General features: G+C 44.1%; 1 long non-coding RNA gene across 1 annotated transcript in view; it reads right to left on the bottom strand.

The window, feature by feature from the left end:
* LOC138955037 (uncharacterized) overlaps positions 1-7,195 on the bottom strand; it is a 71,064-nt gene extending 63,869 nt beyond the window's left edge. Inside the window, exons 1-2 of the long non-coding RNA XR_011452067.1 lie at positions 7,090-7,195; positions 4,398-5,461 (exon numbers count right to left, since the gene is read on the bottom strand). This is a non-coding gene — a long non-coding RNA (uncharacterized lncRNA). The remainder of the gene's footprint in view (positions 1-4,397; positions 5,462-7,089) is intronic.
* Between the last annotated feature and the right edge of the window lie 1,343 nt (positions 7,196-8,538).

The following is an 8,538-nucleotide window of genomic DNA, read 5'->3' on the forward strand; positions in this document are numbered from 1 at the left end:
ACAGTTGCACTGTGTAATATTCAACCACTCTACTATCTCGTAATTGTGGACGTTAAAAACGCTAAAATAAGAAATCAGCCTTTTGTTCTACACCTTTACGTTCGCTTCATATCTCAATGCTCGATCAATCAATCAACCTTCCATCCATCCAACCTTCCATCCATCCAACCATCCATCAATCCAACCTTCCATCCATCCAACCATCCATCAATCCAACCATCCATCCATCCATCAGTTGCACTACTCAGGCATTTTATAATTCGTTTTGTTCATTGTACCGAACACACCAAGATTGGTTTTCAACAATACAATTTTATTTCTACAATCTATTTGTCAAAACAAGAATTTTCGTCTTTTAGAAAAGCCAGAACAAAGTTGAACAATATAGAGACGCAATACCTATGCTTCCAACGTGATACTACACAATATTGGATAGAAATCACTAATATACTTTCAAAGATTAATCAGCACCTTTAAAAACAATCATGCAACAATCATTTCAACATCTTAATTCCATGATCACAAACTCCATTGTCAAAGAGTAGCAAGCTGTTCCCACAGCGATAACACAAAACAACGGATAGAAATCACAAAGTATATTATCAAAGATAAGGCAGTATATTAAAACAAGTATAACCGCACAAATAGCAGCTAAAATAAATTACTAAAACTAATACTTTTGTTCTACACCTTTACGTTCGCTTCATGTCTCAGTTCTCAATCAATCAACATTCCATCCATCCATCCATCCACCCACCCATCCATCCATCCATCCATCCGTCGATCAGTATCACTACTCAGCCATTGATCATTCGGTTTTTGTATTGTATTGTATTGGACACTCCAAGATTGGTTTTCAACAGTACAATTGTAATTCTACAATCAATTCCTCAAAACAAGGATTGCCGCCTTTAAGAATATCAAGAACAAAGCCAAAATAGATTCTCAAATTACACACATGTAATAAGTATGCTTCAACAGTGACATGACAAAATATAGGACAGAAATCACTAAATCACTACTTTTGATGATTAAAGGCACAGTAGGGGGCTCCTAATACGGACCACTTTTTGTTTCATGCTGATAACTAGCTTGTTTTCTTGCGAAGAAGTTTCATTTTGTGTTTGGTAGTCCTTCTCTCTTAGGTTAACCGTTATGCCTAATTAGAGTGAAATAGCTTAGATAGACATTCAGCAAAAATTAAATACAGAATAAATCACAAAGGGTCCATATTAGGAGCCTGGGCGCCTAATATGGACCAGTGAAGCGGCCTTCACGAATCACTGTAAAAAGCCCCCTATATTTTAAAATAACATGATACAACTTAGTGTACAAGTCAGCCTAATTAAAATATGCTCTAGATTTATCTGTTTCGGGTTGATGAGAGCATTATTTGAAGCACACCAGGAAACTAAAGAAGCTTATCAAAAACAGAGTGAAAATAAGTGAAATTATCAACTTTCACGAAAAGAAGACTTTTTGTTAAATTTTTTTTAATCTCGAGGGCTAGTTATAGGTTATTTCCAGCAAGCTTCCTAATGAATGAATGAAAATAGCCTTTAGCTTTTATTTTTTTCGATTAATGTTGAAGGTGGTCCATATTAGGGGACTCGCACATATACTGTTCAAAAAAAGAAACGCATAGCTTGTAATATTTGGTTAATTTAGTTATATGGCTACAAGGATATCCACCAAACTGCAGAAAATGTTTATCTGGTCGTCGACCTTTCGTTCATTGCCACAAGTGAGCTCTGCACGTGACGCATGCGTTATCAGTGGCTACAATGTCAAAATTGCTCATTTGGCATGACCACTCGTCATGCTTCAGTGTAATCTCGTGAAACTCGGGGAATATTGAGCTCTCACCATGTCTTCCAAAACCCATAAAAGCGGATTGTTCGCCACAAAGAAATCAGACGACAATTCAGCGACGAAAGATGGCCCGATTGAGCAGAGAAGACCGCCAAATTGCATTGGGTCGTTTACAAGCAGGCCAAAGTCAAAGTGCAATCGCCAGGCACTTCCACGTGTCCCAGAGCACCATCAGTAGACTGTGGGTCAGGTTTCAAGCCACTGGCTCCGTTGCTGACTTGCCACGAGCGGGAAGACCAAGGGCGACAACTGCTGCTCACGACCGCTTCATACGGCTCCGCCACCTCCGGAATCGTTTCCTGTCGGCCTCATCTTCTGTCCAGGCTCTCCCCGGGCCACACCGATTATCGGACCAGACCGTGCGGAACCGCCTGCATGAAGCTGGTTTGAGAGCTCGCAGACCTCACAGAGGAGCTGTCCTCACCCGCCGCCATCGCCAGAACCGAGTGCAGTGGGGCAACCAGCACCTTCGCTGGACCGTCCGGAATCACTGGAGACACGTGTGGTTCAGCGACGAGTCGTACTTCCTGCTCCAGCGACATGATGGTCGGAGGAGGGTCTACCGGAGAGTAAACGAACGTTACGCGCCCAACTGTGTGGATGAGGCACCCGTTCATGGTGGTGGAGGCGTCATGGTGTGGGGGGCGATCAATACCGCTGGAAGGAGCACCCTGGTGCACGTCCAAGGGCGCACAACTGCCCAGCGATACGTGGAGGAAATTCTGCGCCCACACGCCCTTCCTCTTCTGGCTGACCAGGATGCCATATTCCAGCAGGACAACGCTCGCCCGCACACAGCACGACTCACCACCCAGTTCCTCACCAACCACCATGTCCAGGTGCTTCCCTGGCCATCCATGTCGCCAGACATGAACCCGATAGAACACCTCTGGGATGAATTGGACAGACGTGTGCGCAGGCGAGAAGAAGCGCCGGCAAATCACCGCGATCTATTGCAGGCACTTCAGGAGGAGTGGGACACCATCCCACAGCAAGATATCCGGCATCTGATCCAGTCCATGCCCAGAAGGTGCCGGGCAGTTGGTGCTGCTCAAGGCAGTCACACCCCCTACTGACTTGACAGCCTCGGCACCCAATCGTATTGATTGACTGATTGATTTGAAGATGCAAATGAACTGTGTGTGCATTCAACTGTGTCCATACCAAATTTCAAACAAATAATCTAAATATTGGATTTTCTGTTAATTTTTTCGAAAAATAAAACAAATTTGGCAAGTAGCAACTATGCGTTTCTTTTTTTGAACAGTATACTTTGAGATTTTGCTATTATTTTTTGTTTGCAGTATAAACTCGGGGTCAACACTGCTAACAGGTAACAAATACGGTTTTAGCTGTCATATATAGCAATTTTTGTGTGATAAAAGCTTTGGCTGTGGACAGAAACGAGTCCGTTTTAGGCGGCAAATTTAGAGTGAACGCTGCCAAAAGTGAAAAAAAAGAGAAAAAGCCTAACGGTTTTGAGATTTCTGTTTCTGCAACTGTTTTGACATGTGCAAGTTATCCAGAGAGGGTGAATACAGCGAATAAAACTTTTTTGAGTGCTCTAGCGCCGTTAGTTTGTCAGAACAGAAGGTGATCCATATTAGGAGCCGGTCCATATTAGGAGCCCTTCCCCTACGCCTCCAGTAAACCATCACAGATACTGTCAGGCTTTTACACACAGTACAAACACCCTTTCATTTAAACACTCGCCGCTTGAGAACATCCTAGGTACCCTCCGTAAAGAGCGAGCAATTTTCAAAGAATTTATTTTTTGCGTGGTTTATCTTACCCCTGAGCCATCGTGAACCCGTGTGATCCAGTTTCCTTTTTTCACAATGTAGTCGTCAGTTTGTAATTTGAATGCGACTCGCTGTAAGCTTATCTGCAATAGCACGTTATTATGTACCTCTGAATCTATACGAAACAAACGGCTGTGATTCACAAGAACTCTAGCGATGGCTTTTGACTGTTCAGAGGAACTGGCGATAGGCATAAACCGTCATCTGCTACGAGAACCACGACCTTGCGTGACCCTGCTTCCGGGCTTTTCTTTTTTCAAACTTTCAAAACTTCGAATTGTACTGATCTTGTCTTGATGAAAAAAGAATTCTTTTATGATTTAATAATGTTTGTGTGACAAGCTGTCAATTTATTATTGAGATTTTGAAAGTTAGGTCCAGCGCCAAAACGCACCACGGTCCGATTTTGAGAGGAGACAATCCGCAAAATTAATTCTTTGAAAATTGCTCGCTCTTTATGTAGGGCACCTAGGATGTTCCCGTTCGGTGAGCGTTCAAATGGAAGGGTGTTTGTACTGTGTGTCAAAGCCTGACAGTATCTGTGATGGTTTACGGGAGGCTTACTGTGCCTTTAACCAGCACCTTAATCAAACAGTCATGCAAACATCACTTCAGCTGTTTAATTCCATAATCACACAAACTTCATTGTCTAAGACTGACAAGCCGTTAGCACAGTCATAGCACAAAACATTGGCTAATATACTTTCAAAGATTAATCAGCACCTTTAAAAACAATTATGCAACAAGCAGTTCACCGTCTTAATTCCATGATCACACACTTCATTGTCAAAGACTGGCAAGCCGTTCCCACAGCGATAGCACAAAACATCGAATAGAAAAACAAGTATAACTGTGCAAATAGCAGCTAAAAAAAACAATCACTAAAACTTCAAGAAAACATTCATATGCTTTAGGTCGGTGACTGTGTTCTAAATAAGTCTTTTGCCAGCAAACAAGGCAAGGCAAGGCAAGGCAAGGCAAGGCAAGGCAAGGCAAGGCAAAGGATGTATTCAAGACCCTATGGGGGTACATGAAAAAAAGAGAAAAAAAGAGAGAAAAAAATGCAAACATATGTCATATACGTAAGCCTACTACATCAGCTCATTCCGATGGGAAAAAAGTAAGGATTTCATAACTCAAAAATCGAAATTGACGGGTTATGACTGTGTGCATGTGTACATATCATTGTTGAAACAAAACAACGACTGACTATATCATTTTAAAATATCAGCTTCAATTTAGAATTCTGTTAAAATACAATGTATCAAGTCAATTAAGCTTAACGACACTTTTTTCTTTGTTGTGGAAAACACACATTGGAACATTACGACTGCAGGAGGCGGTACATGAAAACATAGCGACAGCAGAAACACATAATGACAACAGGAGGAATGTAAGTAGTGTTGGTGCCGACGACGACGACTACGACAACAACAACGACAACGGTGACAGAAAAGTAATGAAAAGTTGTTCGATGATGACGCTGACGATCACGATTATGATAATGATAGTAATAATTGTGTCTCAAAGCGCTAATCGTTATAACGTTCGACAAGTTATCCACAAAGTGATCATAATACTGAAACCATGACGTCAGACAGGCGACATGACGTGGTGCAGAGTACACGGAGTGGTGGCGGTGTGGATCAGGCCAGGTCCAGGTCATAGCAGCCCTCAGCTCCCATACGGTGACAGCCTTCACGGCCACTGTCCCACCGGACGTCCACATAGCCTTGTCCTGCGCACCGTGCAGGGATCGCCGTCACCGTGCCCGGTCTTCCCCAGTCCTGCACACAGTACACACTGCTCACTGCTCTGTTGGGTCACACGTGGGGGTGGGAGGGATATGGAGGAGTTCGGGTGTGCAGGGGGTGGCAGGTTTAATAGATGGGGTAGCGAAAGGGGAACAGAGACCAACATGATGCTCATTGCTTCTTCGTGAGGCAAGCGGTGGGGATGAGAGAGGAGGTAACTCATGTGAAGCCAACACGAGGAAAGGGGGACAAGGAACTGCTTACTGCTCTGTGCAACACAAGTGGGGGTGGGGGGAATATGTTTGTTGTTGTTGTTGTTTTTGTACGGAGCCAATTTTATTCCGATCCAGGCGCTGCGGAGGTGCGATACCACACAGTTTTGACGGCTTCAGTTCTTTTTGAATTTTAGCAAAATCCAGACCGTTTTATATGATAAAAATTCACATATCTGAGTGGGACACATCAATGAAAATAATAGTTAGGCTTAGCAGTCCATTTATCGACAAGGAGTTGTGTAGGATGAGATGAAAGTAGACGAACATCTTACAATATGGACGGATCTGCATCAAATCGGTTCGTATGTGCGTTTACGTGTATATTTCTCGTTGAAAACCACATACGTACCTGATACATACCTTATGCATCCACACAACCATAAATAAAGGCTGTGGGTAGTTTCAAAGAGACAAAGTTTGCTTTGAACGGAGGACACTTGCCGTGATGTTGGCGGGAACGCTTTTACTTCCGCGGTCCGGAAGTGCGCCCTCGGTATAGCCGAATATACGGCGTGAAGTGGCTAAGCGAAGTAAGACGTTCTCACCCCCTCCCCCCCCCCCCCCCCCTTAGGGGTCACAAGGCCATAATGCCAGACATAACAAGAACATTCGTTACCCAATACATCATACAACGCCATCCTAAACACCGGGCTTCCGATAATTAGAGCTGGGTGTTTATACGCAACTTATGAATAACGAGAGGTTTCAAGCAAAGACTTGTGTGCGTGGCAATGAAGTTACTCCAATGTGTGCTCTGATATTTGTCTGTTCCTCCTTGTCTATTTCCTTCTCTCTCGCTTCTTCTCTCTCCTTCTCTCTCTATATCTCTCTCTCTTCTTCTCTCTCCTTCCCTATATCTGTCTGTCTGTCTGTCTGTCTGTCTGCCTCTGTCTGTCTGTCTGTCTGTCTATTTGTATGCCTGCCTCTGTCTGTCTGTCTTGCACAGTCTTTTACATAAGATTTGACCACCCCTCCTCTTGGTCACATACCAACATTCAACGTCCTGACTGCTTCTTGTTCAAAGTGAGAATTGCTTGATGAACAACTTTCAGTGTTTCACAGATCACCACTACGGCGCCTGTGGGGGGCGGGGGGAATATGAGGAGACCGGGGATGGTAAGTGGAAAAGCGGAGGGAGGGGAAAGGGGGTGTTATGGGGGATAGCTGAGGTTGGAACAAGAACGGAAAGCAGGAAAAGGGCAAGCAGAAGACAGGAGGGGCGTTCCGAACATGATATTCACCAACATTATGTCTTCTTTTACCCCCCCCCCTCCCCCCCTACTTCGCCCATAGTTTTCATTTTGTTGCCACTTCTGTTTAGACGACAGAGTGAGGATGTAGGTGAGACAGACAGCTGTCGGACAACACAGGGACACCAGCACTTACTGTATTGTCACTTATACAGTCCGGTCCCCGCCTGACCCTGTCCCCCACCTTCAGGACTGCTGCCAGGTGTGCTCTCCTTGGTTTGGCTGTAGCTGTTTGTCTGTCAACACACACACACACACACACACACACACACACACACACACACAAACACACAAACACACACACGAACACACACACAATAATATTTATAAAGTAAATAATATGGTAAAGCAAACAGATAAATGTCGGCATAAATGGTAATCCCTGACGAACTAATTGATTCTACCCGTCGTGCTCTGACTGTGTGTACAATGTTAATTACCTGAAGATGGGGTGGTCGTTGTAGCAGTCGCGGATGGTGATGCTGATGCCTGCTGATGCCTGCTGATGTGGCTTTTGTATTTTGCCTGCAAGAAACAATCATATTGTAAGACACACAATGGACTATGTAAAAATCATCATCTTATCTATAAAGCTGGTTTGTGTGTGTTTGCCTGTTTGTGTGTCTGTCTGTGTGTTGTGTGTCTGTCTGTCTGTCTGTGTGTCTGTGTGTGGGTATGATAACAAAAGGCTTCGAAGCGGCTGCACCGATTTTGACGGGAATCACTGTGTAGGTTTTTGCCACTCGACTCGTGTCATAACTTTCGAAAACCCACATTTGAAAGTCGTTAAAAACGGCGGGAAGTAGTATTTAAGCTATGAGCCATCGAAGACACTGCCCACTCACTCACTCAATTGAAGAAGCTTCTTTGGTCACGCCCTCATGATTAAGAAGTCTTCACATGAAAGCAGACAGCGGAAAAGAACGACATAATTATACAAACTATCTCAAAGCGCTGTCAGCAGGTTGCGATAGGTAACGATGTATTATTGAGTACAAACTCTCTTCATCAGATAGATCCTGTGATCTGACTGTGATGTAAAACAAAGTATAATTGTGTCATGTTTTCCGTATCTGTGGGGGCTGTTTTAACTTCTGCGCTGCGTAACAGCACTGACAAAAAAAGAACAGTCGGAGCACAAAGAAAGGACGTTACCTAGTTTAGACAGATCTGATTTAAGACGGGTCAGAAGCTGGCTGTCAAATACGATGTCACCCACATCCTTGACCTTGGCAGTCGTTCCACTCTCTGACTCAAGGTCGTCCAGACGTGACTTCAGCTGATTCAGCATCTGCAGGAGTGCGTCATCAGGGGCTGACGTCACCAGGTGATCGATGTTACTAGAGTTCGACGTCATCGCTGCCCGCGCTTTCTCCATGTCAGCAAGTGACGTCACTGTTGCGTCTTCTTCTTTTTGAATGAGGTCATGGACCTGCTGACGTCGCTTCTCACTACACTGCTGAAGGTCATTAAAGACGTCATTCACCTTTTTGTGCATGCCCTTGAATTTCCCCTTGGCAGCCTTCATCTGGAACAATATGACGTGTCAAAAATACAGGTGTTACAGTACTATTGAAACAATATG

The sequence above is a fragment of the Littorina saxatilis genome, unplaced genomic scaffold, assembly GCF_037325665.1.
Source record: "Littorina saxatilis isolate snail1 unplaced genomic scaffold, US_GU_Lsax_2.0 scaffold_87, whole genome shotgun sequence".
Taxonomy (NCBI): Eukaryota; Metazoa; Mollusca; class Gastropoda; order Littorinimorpha; family Littorinidae; genus Littorina; species Littorina saxatilis.